Here is a 17148-nt window from a genome sequence, read left to right as displayed (position 1 = left end):
AGAGTCATGTACCAAAATGTTCATTGCAGCTCTATTTACAATAACCAGGACATGGAAGCAACCTAAGTGTCCATCATCAGATGAATGGATAAAGAAGATGTGGCACATATATACAATGGAATATTACTCAGCCACAAAAAGAAATGAAATTGAGTTATTTGTAGTGAGGTGGATGGACCTAGTGTCTGTCATACGGAGTGAAGTAAATCAGAAAGAGAAAAACAAATACCGTATGCTAACACATATATGTGGATTCTAAAAAAAAAATGGTCATGACGAACCTAGGGGCAAGATGGGAATAAGGATGCAGACCTACTAGAGAATGGGGTTGAGGATACAGGGAGGGGGAAGGGTAACCTGGGACAAAGTTAGAGAGTGGCATTGACATACATACACTACCAAAAGTAAATTAGATAGCTAGTGGGAAGCGGCCACATAGCACAGGGAGATCAGCTTGGTTCTTTGTGACCATCTAGAGGGGTGGAATAGGGAGGGTGGGAGGGAGGGAGATGCAAGAGGGAAGAGATATGGGGACATATGTATATGTATAATAGCTTCACCTTGTTATAAAGCAGAAACTAACACACCATTGTAAAGCAGTTATACTCCAATAATGTTGTTAATAAAAAGAAAATATTTTATGATAGGGTAGAGCAAAATCAGTGTTAGTACAGACATTGTGTTTAGTATAAAAATAATCCAGTCCACCAGGCCATTTAAAATACACATTATATTTAAATGTTTCAGAATACCTAAAAGACAGATCAGTCCTACAAAGCAGTTGATGAAAATCAGTTCTCTTTATAAGAACTGTAAAGGAATAAACTACTTTTATTTTATTCCTCATTGGCCTGCTTCTTACAAACAGCTGCTAATCTGACATCTACTCCATTTTCTAATATAAAGATAGAAAACAAGGAAAAATCCAACACTCTCCAAATGCATCCCAAGAGAGTATTGCTTTTATTTTCCCTTCAATATTATTTTTCCTTCACTATTCTTTATTGATAAAGAGCCTCATCAGAAGAATAAGGGAAGAGGGTAAAAACTATTTCACTGAATATTCCTTGAATTTAGTTCTAGTTTCAATCATGAAAAGCAAAGAAAAATACTTAGTACAAAAAATTTATGCAAAACAAAGACAATTAGTTTGAATGCATCCACGATAAGAGTTCTGACTTTGAACTGAAAATACACATTACATGGGGGGCCATGGTTTCTAGTTAGCTGCTCAGGTCTTAGTTAGAAATACTTTACAGTAATCCCAAATGGTGTAGCTGAGTTCACGGTATAGAAAAAGGTAGCAGATAGTAAGATGCTAAGGAAAATGTTAATGTACAGTATTTGTTCACATAAAAGCAGCTTCAAATAGGCAGCAGTTAAAAAATTACCAATATTCATTTTAAGACAGTCTTTCACCTCCTTGTTTTCCTTGCCCTTTTTTATTGTTAGTCAAAAGGAAATAGCATGAGCTCTCAATGTGAATGTCACAAAGTTTAGTATTTACTTTAATTATTGATAATTCTGAAACTGACCCAATTAAATGTTGATTTTAAAAGTGAATGCATCCAACTTTTCCTGATTTGAGATAATGTTTATTGTATAGTTCTATTGTTTACTTTTTGTTTGTTGGTCTTATGTAGATATTATTTAACAGAGTGTTAAATACTTTAACTTTATTCAATGAGGTTTGTTTTCTTCCCAGCATTTATATTAAATGTTTTGGTTTTTATAATTTTATATTAAATATCATATTTCTTTTCCATTAATCTGTTAGAGTTAATTAATAAAAATTATTTTCAAAATGTTAAACTCTTAGTGCATTCTTCTTTTTATCTAATTGGATTCAGTTTCTTAAATTTTGGTTTGTTTGGGGTTTTGCATTCATAACTATGAATATAATAGTCATGTAATTTTCCTTTCTCTTCCTTTCCTTGTCTGATTTTTGTACCCATGTTTACAAACTTTAAGAATGATTACAAAAAAAAGAAGAATAAAAAAAAGAAGAATGATTACAGAATATATATATTTTTTGTTCTATTGCCTAGAAAAATAATTTGGATAAGATGAAAATATGTCCCTTAAAATTTCGGTGAAACCGACCTATAAAAGCCTCTAAATTTAATGTGTTATTAATGAAAAATATTAAAATATGTACTTTTATTTAATAAAAAATAAATTAAATAAAGCTATAATGAGATTTCATTTTATTCAATTCAGTTTTGCGTGGTACTTTTGTTTAGTGACAATTTGTATAAGACTTCACATCTTGCCTCAACTATATGTACTATATTTTAAAGTTTCTCTATATCTTGTTTATCCCTTTTCACTATTCACTAATAATATTTTTGCTTTTTTTTTTCCTCTGGATTAATCAAACCAAAGGTTTGTCTAGTTTATTACTCTTTTCAGATAACAATTTTGATTTCATAGATTCTCTTTAATTATTCAGTTTTATTTTAGTTTTAATCAAAATATATTCTTATTTTAAAAATTAACTGTTTTTATTGTTTAGTATATATTCTCTTTACCATTTTCCTGATTACTCATTGGATACTTATTTCTTTTTTTTATTTATAAGTTTTCAGTTCAATACATTTCCCTCAATGCACTATTTTGCTACATTCCTCAGGCTTGAGATATAGTCCTTCTACATGTATTGCAAATAGATAGATGATAGATAGATATGCATGTACATACATAAGCTATATAGGCATATATATTATTTCCCAATAAGATTCATCTTTTGACTCATGAATTTGTAAGTTCATAATAAATAGCATTTTAAATTTTATCATTTTGTTTATTAACTTTTGATTTAATTCCATGATAGCATAGTAATGTTCTCAATGATACTTAATATTGAGGCTGTGTTGACAAAATCTTTTTACCTGAGTGACATTTTTAAGAGTTTTGTAAGTCTTTGAAATGAATGTGTACCCTGTGTTAGATACACAATTTAATACAGACATTTATTAGATAAAGCTTGATAGTTGTGATTTGCCATAATATTACTGATTTTATATTGTTTGGCTTAATTACAATGAATGATATGTATAAATAGTACACCATTAGGTATGTACACTTTAAAAATTTTATTTTATCTTCTGAAGTAGGCATTTTGTTATCAGGTACTGATCCCCTCTACTATCGATGATGTTTTTGTATTAGAATATTTTTTTCTACTATGAATATAGCCATAATTGCTTTCTTTTGGTCAGTATTTGCCTGATGTAAAATTTTGCATCATTTTATTCTCAATATTTTTATGATTTTATGATTTAGATGTATCTTTTTTAAACAGCATATAGATTTGTATGTTTTAAAACAACTCATTATTAATCTTTATCATTTAACGGGCATGTTACTCTATGTATTTTCCTTAATGATATATGAAATATCTATTCATATTTATGTTTGAGCTCATTTTTATATTTCTTTTGTCTCTTTTAAAATTCATTTTATGAATCAATAAAATATGTTCTACTTATTTTAGCATTTCATTTCTATTGGTTTAGAAATTACACTTTCCATTTATGCTTTTTAGTGGCTAACTTAAAACGTTAAAATATACATGTATGCAATTTCCCATATCTTAATTTGAATGATATCTTGCCTACGTCTCTCGAACTTTAAAAAGATTTTTAATGCATTAACTCTGGTCATCCCCCTTGAAAATTATGTTATGTATTATTGATGTCAAATCTTTCAGGATTGCCTATTTCTAATCATATATTAGCCATTAATTTATTATTATTTTATTCAAGAATGTTGAGATGTTCCTATGGGTTTTCAATATAATGTGTACTCCATTTTTCTCATATCTCAGAAATACTTTATAGAGAATTTATCTTAAAGCCCGCCTCATGAAATTGTTTGCTTCAAGATAGAGTCATGTGGTTCAATGTTATTCTATAAACTCATAGAGTTCACTAATTGTTAATGTGATAGATTATATCTTTAATTTTTGCATCTTTATAATTCTTCTTTTCTCAGACTATTAAAGTATTTCAACTTTTTATAGGTTTATTTCAGAATAATAGTAGCTAAGTAATACTTACTCTAAATTTGAAAAATATCTTTAGAGTTATGTTATAAACTTCTACTATGCATACACAATATATCATGACTTTCCTATATTTTTTAGTCTGTGCTCTATAGCAGGTTCTCAAATAGTTAAGAATCTATAAGCTAAGCAAAATTTTCCCAAAAGCTTTCACTTTGTTCACCCATGCTATTATGATCCTTAAAATATTTGCATTGCAACATTATAACAGAAATGATAGGAAATACTAAGTCTCACTTTAATAAGGAAGATGAGCTCTTTTTATTGATATTCTTATTTGTTTAATTACATATCTCTTATTTTTAACCTCACTTAAGTATTGCAGAACAGGTGCTGGGATTAGAAATATTAAAGATTTCTGGACATAAGAGTTGTTTAAAGTGGATTTTTAAAAACTCATTTGAATGTACATTTATAAGACAATTTCAGAATGATTTTAACTATTTTTTTAATTACACAAAATAATATTTAATTATTCCAAATGTCATCTGTTAGACATACAAAGAAATTTGCCAAGGTAAATTGGTTGAATTTTCTAACTCCATGAATGCTGCACCAACACATGTAGTTATTTCTTAAGCATGATAGCTAGCTGTTGTGATCCTCATTAAATAATGACACTATTTTGTATAATGTTTCAAAGTATTAAGTTTGGGCTTGAAAAAATGCAGCCACGTACAGCCTCTATGACTTAGGCAGATAGGCCTTATTCAACTCTTGGCGAAGTTATGTTTACATCATGTGACTTTAGAGATACTGAATAGCATTCTGCCTAAAAACTAAAGTCAGATGTTATACAATTTATTATTATTTTAAAGTTCCAAACTTTTGCTAGGCTGCAAGTGCCTCTGATAATACAATATTTCATTTATCATTCAATTTGAATTTGATTCTTTGCTTCAGATTTTTCAGGAAATGAGAAAGCTAATATTCCCTCTGATGTTTGAGACAGAGAGAGATGTGGAACCACCATTAGACTTGAAGAACTTAGAAAGTGAAAGATGGAGAACAGAACTAAAGTTCACTTCTTCAATGTCTTGTGTTTGGGAGAAACAGTGTTATTATATGATGAGTCAGAATTAGAGGCAATATGAGCTCCTCAGATAAAAGTTCCTCTGTTAGACACAATAAAAATGTTTCTCCAAAAGCCAAAATATAAAAATAAGTGTAGTATGTATTATTGATAGCTCAGTCTCCTAAGATATTGAATATAGAGTTGATCAAGATGTAAAGTTCTTACAACTGAAATATCAACAGGAAATAGTGGCTTTTACTAAGGTTTCATATTTAATATCTACATTAGCCTGGTCGTTAATGTATAGCAAAGATGGTCTAGTGGGGTCTGTGGTGAAGGTAACAGATTTATTAATATTACCTTCATTTATGTAAATGTACAAAAAGTTAAATACTGAAAAATTATTTACTTAATTAAAAATACTAAAAGCTACAAAAAATTTTTTAAAAAAATACTATATAAATACTATACTCATTCATTTATTTAACATATATTTGGTAAATCACTATCATCAGCCACACACCATTCCATTTATCAAAAAGCATTCCTGGGCTTCCCTGGTGGCGCAGTGGTTGAGAGTCCGCCTGCCGATGCAGGGGACATGGGTTCGTGCCCCGGGGGAGGATCCCAAATGCCGCGGATCCGCGGCTGGGCCCGTGAGCTATGGCCGTGGGAAGATCCCACATGCCGCGGAGTGGCTGGGCCCGTGAGCTATGGCCGTGGGAAGATCCCACATGCCGCGGAGCGGCTGGGCCCGTGAGCCACGGCCGCTGAGCCTGCGTGCCCGGAGCCTGTGCTCCGCAACGGGAGATGCCACAACAGTGAGAGGCCCACGTACAGCAAAAAAAAAAAAGAAAAAAAAAAACATTCCCAACAGCCATATATTCTATGAAATAATGAAGATAATATGGTCACACTTGATTAAATGACTACTTTCCCCCCAAATATTGTTATATTTTCAGTGTTTTCTAAAGCTTTATACTCATATGCACAACAGGTAACATATGAGATACTGTAATTTCAAGTACACTAAAGAGGCAAATATGCCAGGCAATATGTAACCCCTTCTAAAGGCATGGGGGGGCGTAAAGGAAAGGGAATCTAACCAAAGACAAAAGGTTAAGTTAAGAAGACGTTGATAAGCAAATCCCAGGCTATGTTTTTCAGGTTCTGTGACATTGCTATAATCATAGAGTGCACATCCAAATACACATACATGCATACACAAACATATAGCCCCCAAAATACCCACCATGAAATATCAAATTATGAAACATTGCTATACTAACAAGAGTGATGATCCCAAGGGTAAACTATGTGCTATCAGAGAATGCTTATGCCCAGATAACTGTGGAGAGCATGGCCTACTGAGGGAGTTTAGTTCATGGAGTCAAGGACCAAGTGATTTGAGAAGATTAAGGTGTAGTTTAGATTTTGACTGAGAATCAGTTCCATTTGATGTGCTGGAAAATTTAAAGCTACATTTACAGAGTACCGTTGCAGCTAGTATTCTTTTTTTTTAAATAGATCTTTATTGGAGTATAATTGCTTCACAATACAGTGTTAGTTTCTGGTACACAACAAAGTGAATCAGCCATATGCATACACATGCCCCGACATCCCTGCTCTCCTGAGCCTCCCTCCCATCCTCCCTATCCCACCCCTCTAGGTCATCGCAAAGCACCGAGCCAATCTCCCTGTGCTATGCTGCTGCTTCCCACCAGCCAACTAATTTTACATTTGGTAGTGTATATATATCGATGCTACTCTCATTTCACCCTCCCACTCCATGTCCTCAGGTCCATATTCTATGCCTACCTCTTCATTCCTGCCCTGCAACTAGGTTCATCAATACCATTTTTCCCTTTTTTTAAGATTCCATATATATGCATTGGTATACGTATTTGTTTTTCTCTTTCTGACTTACTTCACTCTGTATGACAGACTCTAGGTCCATCCACCTCACTACAAATAACTCAGTTTCGTTTCTTTTTATGGCTGAGTAATATTCCATTGTATATATGTGCCACATCTTCTTTATCCATTCATCTGTCGATGGACATTTAGGTTGGTTCCAAGTCCTGGCTATTGTAAATAGTGCTGCAATAAACATTGTGGTACATGTCTCTTTTTGAATTATGGTTTTCTCAGGGTATATGCCCAGTAGTGGGATTGCTGGGTCATATGGTAGTTCTATTTTTAGTTTTTAAAGGAACCTCCATACTGTTTTCCATAGTGGTTGTATGAATTTATATTTCCAAAAACAGTGCAGGAGGGTTCCTTTTCACCACACACTTCCCAGCATCTATTGTTTCTAGATTTTTTGATGAAGGCCATTCTGACCAGCATGAGGTGTTACCTCATTGTAGTTTTGATTTGCATTTCTCTAATAATTAGTGATGAGCATCTTTTCATGTGCCTCTTGGCCATCTGTATGTCTTCTTTGGTGAAATGTCTATTTAGGTCTTCCACCTATTCTTGATGCATATAAGATTCCACTAATGAGACACAATCAGATAATACTGAGTAGATGGTAGTGGAACACAGACTTTCTTTTCCCCAGTAACTGCTGGCAAAAAACTGAGAAAAGACCTAAGTATCTATTGGTGCCAGGCTCTGTGTTATAGTGGTTGGTTAGCAGCAATTTTGTTGGGAGACCCCGTTTTCAAGGCAGCAATAATGGTAGCAACAGTCCAAGTTTCCCTGTCTGGTTTGCAGCTACATTATTGTAATTTCCACTATGCTTCAGGAAATACAGAGACTGGAATTTGGGTGGGATACATCTCTGATTCCTGACCCCACTCCTCCAGTTCTGATTTTTTCATTTTTGGTCTCCCTCAGCATGTTTTATTTTTTTTTTTTAAACTAACTCTTCCTTCCACAATCTGTTTATCTAATTCGTTGGAAAAATCAAATTTGTTCATCCACTCTTCATAATCTGTTGTTAAAGGCACAGACTTTAAGCTTTGATAACCAAAACCAGATAATTCAGAATTGTTATTTTGGAATTTCAAGCTCTAGTGGGTAATGAGTAATTCCTGAACCAAAGTTCAAGGACAAATGAATGAGCATCACAGACCTCCTGACTCAAGATTGCATTAACAGATTTGAGAGAGTGTAGCATTTTTCAAGATAAATTATCTGAACCTTTTATAAGATGCTAAAAAGAGTCACTAATGGGAAAACAGCTACAACCACATTATTTAGAGTCAAACACTTGGTTAGGACCACTGTGATGTTCTCACTGAATATCATATTTCCATTACAGTTTAAATTTTTTAAAAAAGCAAAAAAACTTTTGACTAGCCTGACAGTTACAAAATTAACATTGGAATTGATGGCTTAAATTTATTTTTATTGCTTGAGTTTCCATCATTCTCCCTTTAGCAGGATTCTGCAGAATTTTGTCCCAGCCTAGACACTTTCCTCTTTCTAATTTTCTATAATGAAGAAAGATGAAAAGATAAAAATTAAAATTTTCTATATTTATATATCCAATTTGATCAAGCACTGATTTGGGGGTTACTTTATTTTAGTTTGAGACTTTTTTAGCTTTACTTGGCAGATAGGCACATTGATTGAATAGACCCATCTGTTGTCCCAGCAATTAGTTGGCTTGCATCTAGATGAACCAGGCATGTATCCAATGTGAGAAGAGTCTTCTGTGGGAGGTCTTGATTATGAAAATAAGATTTAGCTTCCAAGAGAAATGCCAAATGAATCTAGGCCATCAGCCTATGAATTCATTCATGGCATTTTGGAGATTTTTCTAAGACAGACAACGTTTATTCAAAATATTAATTGAAAAAAGTTCATTTGTCAGAATGATATTGGCTTCAGTTTTACTTTGGGTTATTCCAAGGTGTTTTAAAACATCCAAATCACAATTGATAAACTGGGCATCATTTATTGTTGTACTTCCTTGAGTTTTACTAAAGCTGAACATATTAATGTTTGTATATTTGTATAAGTATTTAGCAGAATATTTTCATACAATTCAGCTTATAAAATCTTTTTGTTGAAACATACGTTCATATCAAAAAGCAGTGTAGTTCAAGTAGTCATCATCTATCTACTTTCATGTGAAATGTAGATGAAAAAGTCATTTTTTCCACAAAATGTCTCCCCTGTTAAATAATTAGTGTATTGATTTTTTACTTTATGCTCAGGATATAAGTATAAATACCACTGTTCCTTATTGGAAAGTATCTTAACTTATCTAGACTTGATATAGCACAATAAATTCAGCCACTCATTCTTATAATAAGTATATATTGGAAACTTTATCCTAACATCCTAGATCCAGATGATATGGTAATATAAAAGAAACATTAAAATATAATGAATAAGCAAACACTGCCCTTATTGAATTTAGATTCTAGTATGGATAAAGAGATAGTAAACATAATTAATAAATTACATAATTTATTACATACAAGTGTTCTGGAGAAAATAGAACAGAGAATAAAAATAGGAGTGTTAGAGAATAAAAATAAGTGTGTGTTCCAATTTAAATAGAGTGGATAGAGTTGTAACTGAGAAGGTGATAACTGAGTGAATACTAGAATGGCATAAGAGAATGAACCCTGCCAACCTGGGGAGTAGAGAGCCCTAGGCAGATATTATCAAATGCACATGTTGTGAGACAGAAGTGTGTGCCTGGTGAGTTAGGAGATTATCCAAGAGTCAGTCTGGTTGCAGCAGGGATTATAGAAAGCAAGTGAAGATGAGAAAGAGGTAACAGACTGTCACCATTACTTTGGCTTTTCACGGAGTGGGATATGGATCATTGGAAGATTTTGAGTAGAAAAAAAGGTAAAATCTGGATTTTAAAAATACAACTACAATTGATCTGGAGAGAAGGATGTAGAAAGATACAGTGGTGGAAGGAGGGAGGCCAATTAGTAAGAAATCCATCTGACAGATGATGGAGACTTTGCCCACAGTGGTAGCAGTGAAAGTAGAAATAAATAGAGTCCACATTTTTTGTAGGTAGTGCCCAAATAATTTGCTGAAGATTGCCGAATATAAACATGCCTGAATGAAATATTTGGGTTAAAATTAATTTCCATGTGTGCTTCTTAACTGTTTTGATAGCAGAAGTGCAGGTTATTTGCATCTTTCTTCTCCCCCTAACAAAGAATCCTCAACTACAGGTATTGCACTTTTGTAACCCAATTCGATGACCTACCCTATATTACAAACATGCCACATTTGGTCCTGTTAACAATTATCTCACTATTCAAACTGTACTCCTCTCCCTCCAGCACATTTATTCAAATATCTCATTGCACAAATTCTTCAATCTCAGTAATTCTCCAACCTATAGACCTACACAACTGTCTTCACTTCTCTTGTTGCTCAACTGAAATTACATGATTTATCATTTTAACTACTTCTTTATAAACAGCCTTAATATCAATACATTTCTTTCTCATCTCATCTTACTTATCTAATGAAATCATGTTTCAACTCAAATGTCGATTTTCTCACTTTTGCATCTAATCAATTGGAAGTTTCTTTAAAAAAAAACAACAAAATGGATTGGCATGATTAAAAATCATATCAAGTAAACTCAATACCATTACTAAGCCTATAGGGATTCTATCAATTTTTTTTTCCTATTCAGGAAGAATTATTACTAGACACATATACTTCTATACTCTTACTGTTTGAGAAGATTGATTATATATACACTTATTTCTCTAGATGAACTTTCTCCTTAAATGATTCATTCATTTCCATGCTTTAAATACCACTTACATGCTGGTCATTTCCAAATTTTCATCTTTAGTCAAGATCCCTCCTTAGCTCCTAATATATTCAATTGCCTACTTGGATCCACTGAGATGTCTCATATGCAGGTCAAACTTAATTCCAAAACAAAAATTTGTGTTACCAGCACAGGAAATCTATTTTTTCTCCCCCACAGAAACATTATTTTTCAGACAGTCAGATCAGATATCTAGGATTTAACAGTGATTTCTCCATTTCCTCATCACCTTCTTTCTGGTTTATATAACTTAAATTATGAGACTTTTATAGTACTTGTAGCCTTAGAAAGAATGACTATAACAACTGTGTATTATATATAATGAGTGCAATAAGTTGACATATGTGTCCATCAAATGTTTCGCTGGTGTCTTCTACAATTGTTCCTTATGTAGTTCACTACTATTCCATCGTTTAGACATCCAACTGTTTCTTTATCATTGATACTATTTTATCATCATTAACATAATATACTAGGGCTTTAAGTTCCTTTGTACCATTGAATGGTAAAGACCCAATACTTGAAATTAGCAAAATTATTTGAATTATTACATTCAGAACGACTATTATCAAATATGGATGTGTTATTAATACAATTGTTTGAATTAAATAAATGTAACATATAAGCTAACACTGCTCATCAAAAGTTTTCATACCACTATCTATCTGAGATGCTGTGAACTTTAGGGACCTTAATCAAATTGTCTTTTAATATTAACCAGATTATCTTTTGGAAAAAATATAAATCTAAATAAAATGCAAAACTTCATGGAAATATCTAATAAATATGTTTTTAAATAATTAAACACATTTTAATGAAATTTAGTTAGCTTTAATATTCTACTACTGAGGTAATTAGCTTGTGAAAAGATTGAAACAATCAAATCATACTGCACTTAAAATAGCTGATATTTCATTTTTCTTCAATTCCTTCAAGAAAAAAAAATCATTGAATTGGTAGTATTTAACAAAGACTTTATTGGTTAAAGCATCAACTTTGCATCGTGGCACACTTAGAGAAAGATAGTTTAGGGAATATTAAGTTAGCAAAGCTGCCTGGGGCTAATAGCTGCCAGCCTAACTGACTGGTGTCCTAAATGATGAGGCCACCGACACCTTGGCACATTGATAACTCATAACCTGTACACCAGTTTGCCACACTTTGTGGGGAGCTATGGATTATATTAAGAATACTACTATACAAACATTTTGATTACTGCTCAGAGAACTGCAATTAAATTTTTGATAGTGCAATTTCCATTATTGATTTTCTTGTTTGCTAGTTTAATGATTAGTTTTTCAGAATTTAAAAAAAAGAAAGGTGAAATAACAATTGAGCATTTGTCTATTAAAGTCCTTTATAGAGGGATATAATACCTCCTCCTAGCGTTTTCTTTTCACTTTTCTTCCTTTTTTTTTTTTTTTTTTTTTTTTTTTTGTGGTATGCAGACCTCTCACTGTTGTGGCCTCTCCCGTTGCGGAGCACAGGCTCCGGACGCGCAGGCCCAGCGGCCATGGCTCACGGGCTTAGTTGCTCCGCGGCATGTGGGGTCTTCCCGGACCGGGGCACGAACCCGTGTCTCCTGCATCGGCAGGAAGACTCTCAACCACTGCGCCACCAGGAAAGCCCGTTCCCTTTTATTTGAATAAAGTTTTCAACAAGATAAACCAAAGTTTAATACTGAGGATGATTATAAAGGAAACCTTATGATCTTGGCACTTGCTAAAGTGAAGCTTTAAACCTTCTTTTCAATGAATAAATTTATTTTATTGTTTGCTTGTTTATAAACATCTGCATAAAATTCAGGACTGCATAATAAATACAGTATTATAAGCCATTTTTATATATTAGGTGTGGCTAAACATAAGTATTTAAAATTTTTATCATCACTAACATTAAATTATTCTAAATAAGGAAGCAATAAATGTATGAGCTGTTAAATTTATATAATGAACTAATGCATAATTCAAATAGCATCAAATTAGCCTATTTAATAAAAGAAGTAAATTACACTGGACTAAACAGGGCCAAAATAGTGTATTGGTTTTATATATCATAATAATTCTGCTTTATAAAATTATAAAATAAACTTTTCTTCATCTTTATCTCTTTTTTAAAATAACACTCTACTTATCCTTACTTATTCTGACAAATACCTTTAAACAATACTTTTTAACCTTTGTGACTGAAAATTCATTCTTAACCTTTCCAATCACAATTTCTCCTTACCACTCTGAAGAAACTGCGTCAAGGATATCAGTGACTACCTAGTATGTAAACCTCTTGTTTGTTTGTTTCTTGTTTTTTTCTTTTGGCCACGCCACACAGTTTGCAGGATTTAGTTCCCTGACCAGGGATTGAACCCAGGCCCTCTGCAGTGGAAGCACAGAGTCCTAACCCCTGGACAACAGGGAATTCCCTCATTGTGGTTTTAATTTGCATTTCCCTGATGATTAGTGATGTTGAGCACCTTTTCATGTACCCATTGGTCATCTGTTATGTTGTCTTTAGAAAACTCTCTAAGTAGATCCTCTCCCATTTTGAAATCAGATATTTTTAACCATTGAGTTATATGAATTATTTATATATTTTTGATATTAACCTCTTATCAGATATATCTGATGCATAATTTGCAAGTAGTTGCTCTCATTAGTTAGGCTGCCTTCTCATTTTGTTGATGATTTTCTTTTCTGTGCAGAAGATTTTTAGTTTGATGAAGTCCCACTTATTTATTTTAACTTTTGTTTCCTTAGCTTTTGGTGTCAAATCCAAAAAATTATAGTCAAGACCAATGTCAAAGAGCTTAATGCTTATGTTATCTATTAGAAGTTTTATGGTTTCAGGTCTTATGTACCAGTCTTTAATCCATTTTGGTCTGTTTTTGTGTATGGTGTAATATAGTGGTCCAGGTTCATTCTTTTGCATGTATGTGGCTGTCCAGTTTTCCAAACACGTCTTATTGGAGAGACTGTCCTTTCCTACTGTATATTTTTGGCTTCTTTTTTTGTAAATTAATTAATCATATGTGTGTAATTTATTTCTGGGATCTTTAATCTGTTTCATTGGCCTATATGTCTGTATTTATGACAATATCATACTGTTCTGATTGCAACAGCTTTGTTTCACAGTTTGAAGTAAGAAGGCATAAGGCCTCCAGCTTTGTTATTTTTCTCAGTATTGCTTTGACTATTCTGGGTCTTTTGTGGTTTCAAATAAAATTTAGAAATGTTTGTTCTATTTCTGTGAAAAATGACATTGGAATTTTGGAGAAATTGCAATCAATCTGTAGATTGCTTTGGGTGGCATGGATTTTTTAAAAAAATATAGTTTGTTTACAACATTATATTGGTTTCAGGTGTACAGCATAGTGATTCAGTACTTTTACAGATTATACTCCATTAAAATCTATTACAAGGTAATGGCTATAATTGGGCATGGATGTTTTAACAATACTAATTCTTCCAATCTGTGAGCATGAACTATCTTTCCATTTATTTATGTCTTCAATTTCTTTTATCTGTCTTACAGCTTTCAGTGTACAGGTCTTTCACCTCCTTGGTAATTTTTTTTTTTTTTTGCCATGCAGCACGGCTTAAGGGATCTTAGTTCCCCAACCAGGGATTGAACCTGGGCCCTGGCAGTGAAAGCACCAAGTCCTAAACACTGGACTGCAGGAAATTCCTCCTCCTTGGTAAATTTATTTCAAGGTATTTTATCTTTCTGATGCAATTACAAGTGAGATTGTTTTCTTAATTTATCTTTATGATAGTTATTAGTGTATAGAAATGCAACAGATTTTTGCATATTGATTTTGCATCCTGCAATTTACTGAATTTGTTGCTTAGTTCTAACAGATTTTTTTGATGTTTATAGGGTTTTCTATATACAATATGTCATCTGCAAATAGTGACTGTTTTACTTCTCCCTTTCCAATTTGGATTGATCCTTTTTATTTCTTTTTCTTGCTTAATTGCTCTGGTTAGGACTTCCAACACTACATTGAATAGAAATGGTGAGAGAGGGCATGCTTCTATTGTTCCTGATCCTATATGAAAAGCTTTTAGCTTTTCACCATTGAGTATGATGTTGGCTGTTGGTTTGTCATATATGGCTTTTACAAGGTTGGGGAATATTCCCTCTATAAGCACTTTGTTGAGAGTTTTTATCATAAATGGAATATTGAGTGGATGAAGTTTTATTTTTTAAATTTATCTGTATTTTCTTCCACTTCCTTTGTTTTAATTACTTTTCATATTCAAGTGAAGATTCTCTTTTTTAAATTACTTTGTATTCATTGCTTTTTATTATTTAGAAATTGAGGTAAAATATAAAAAGATAAATTTCAAAATTTTTATGTTTTCTTTATAATAGACCTATTTGTATCTTCTTATGAAATCATATCTGAAAGAATACTTATGTGTTCTACATCCAGCAGGTAACATAGGGTTAAACGCACTAAGTCATCTACTAGGCCAGCACCTTCTTTCTGTGAAGCCTTTGGTAGATAACCTTCTTGACAGTATATGGGCTGCCAAAGTGAGCATAAATAATCTTGACAGATAGGTGGTTTAGACCCTGAATGCATTGTTGAAACTGCACACATCTTATCAGTAGAAGATACTGACATTTTCTACAAGAACAAGACAATTTAGAAATTGATTATTTATTTCCTGCTCAAGTGCATTCCTAGTGACATAGTTAGGAACTGACCACTTTACCTGCAAAGAGATGGCTTTTCTGAGGTAAATCAATGTGTTTAGGTAGTGCTTTTCAATGAGAGAAGGAGCCTTTCTCTGAAACTCTGAGAAACTCAACCCATTCAAACAGGTACTGTTGGAACCACACATTCTTTAAACCAAACACCAGCAAATGCAATAATATTCCAAATCATCTGTATTACCTTAACTAACCTACTACCAGTAACGGCCAGAATAGCATTCTAAAACAAGTCAGATCAAGTTGCTCGTAAGCTCAAAACCCTTGAAAGTTTCCTCATTTCAACTCAGAGTAAAAACAAATCCTTTATCTGCTTTATAAGGCTCTGAGTGTCCTGACATCCTGGTTATATTTCTTATCTCATCATCCACATTCTCTCTTGATCACTCTGCTCCAGTTATACCTATCAGACTCTTTACTATTTCTTGAAAACACCAGGCTCACTCCATCACAGCGTTTTTTGACCAGCAATGTTCTCTCACTGGAATGAGTTCTTCCCCAGCCATTCATTCACGTGGCTAACTTCTATATCTCCTTTCATTAGTGGTAGTTTTCCTTTTTGATAAAGCACACTATGAGCACCTTATTTACAATTGTAATGTTCCCTCTCCACTCTACCCATTGCCTGTCCCTAAACATCAAAACCTCGGTATCGTGTTGTCTTTTTTTTAAAATTAAATTATCTTCTAACCAACTATATAATTTCCTTATTATTGTGTTAACTGTCTGTCTTTTGCAACCTAATACTAAAATTTAAGTTCCAGAAGAGTTCAGGATGACTAAAATGCAGAAAATAAAGAGATCTGTGGATGCTAGAACTGGGGAAGTAGATACAAATCAACTAACTGCCAGGTTATCTTATCATCAAGTTTCAGTGCTTGGAACAGAAATCATCCAATATATTTCAAGCACGAAGGGAGTTAACAGAGGAAATTAGGAGCTTTAAAATTTCTTGGAGTCACTGAAGAAATATCAGTCAGACATGTTGCCACATGACAATGCAGCTCATCTTCACAGCAGCTTTCCAAAGACCAGAAGGTTATGCTGCCTCTGACACTAGTACTGTTGCCTCAATTAAACATGTATCTAGACATGAAATGCCACACTGGTTATCACAAACACTAAACTCTCTCAAAACTTATTTGTCAACACCACAGCATCAGGCTGTGTTAAAGTATTTGCCTCAAAACTCCCTTCCTGTTTCATAGAAGCATGTCTCAGTGACCAAGCATAATTCCTGTATTAAGCCACGATGCTAATTAACCTAGGAAATGTAACGTTTAGATTCACTGCAGGTTAGGACAGTGCTAGGAGCTGTTTGAGAATGGATTCTGACTGACAATACACGAAAAACTGTACACTATGCAAAATATCAATATGCTGACTTTTAATCCTAAAGTCATATAATCCATTAAGTAGTTTTAATATATTATCAGGTTTGCTTTTTGGAACTATCAGGGTTTATTGTATGGAGAATGGATTAAAGAGATGCAGAATGGATTCTAAAAAGAAGTTTGGAAGTTTTTTCAGTGTTGGTCAAAGCTGAGAAATGATAGCAAAGTGTAATTATGGTATGAC

Source organism: Kogia breviceps, chromosome 6 (genome assembly GCF_026419965.1).
Source record: "Kogia breviceps isolate mKogBre1 chromosome 6, mKogBre1 haplotype 1, whole genome shotgun sequence".
Classification (NCBI taxonomy): domain Eukaryota; kingdom Metazoa; phylum Chordata; class Mammalia; order Artiodactyla; family Physeteridae; genus Kogia; species Kogia breviceps.
Note: the sequence above shows the minus strand (reverse complement) of the source record.